We start from the raw sequence: 223 nt of genomic DNA on the forward strand, positions 1-223 counted from the left end.
TCAGAGAAGCAGATGTAAAGGAAAATAACTTCTAATACCATCGCTCATTGATTACATTTTTGGTGACAATCCTAGAACTTTTTTGTATTTATATTTTAAAACGTGGATCCTACTGTAACAGGTTTAATAAAGAGATTCTTTTTAAACTACAAACCATAAATTGAGTCTTGCATTCTATTTTGTATTTGGTTATTGTGTCTGGATATAAACAATTACATCACAT

Source organism: Globicephala melas, chromosome 14, assembly GCF_963455315.2.
Source record: "Globicephala melas chromosome 14, mGloMel1.2, whole genome shotgun sequence".
NCBI classification, from domain to species: domain Eukaryota; kingdom Metazoa; phylum Chordata; class Mammalia; order Artiodactyla; family Delphinidae; genus Globicephala; species Globicephala melas.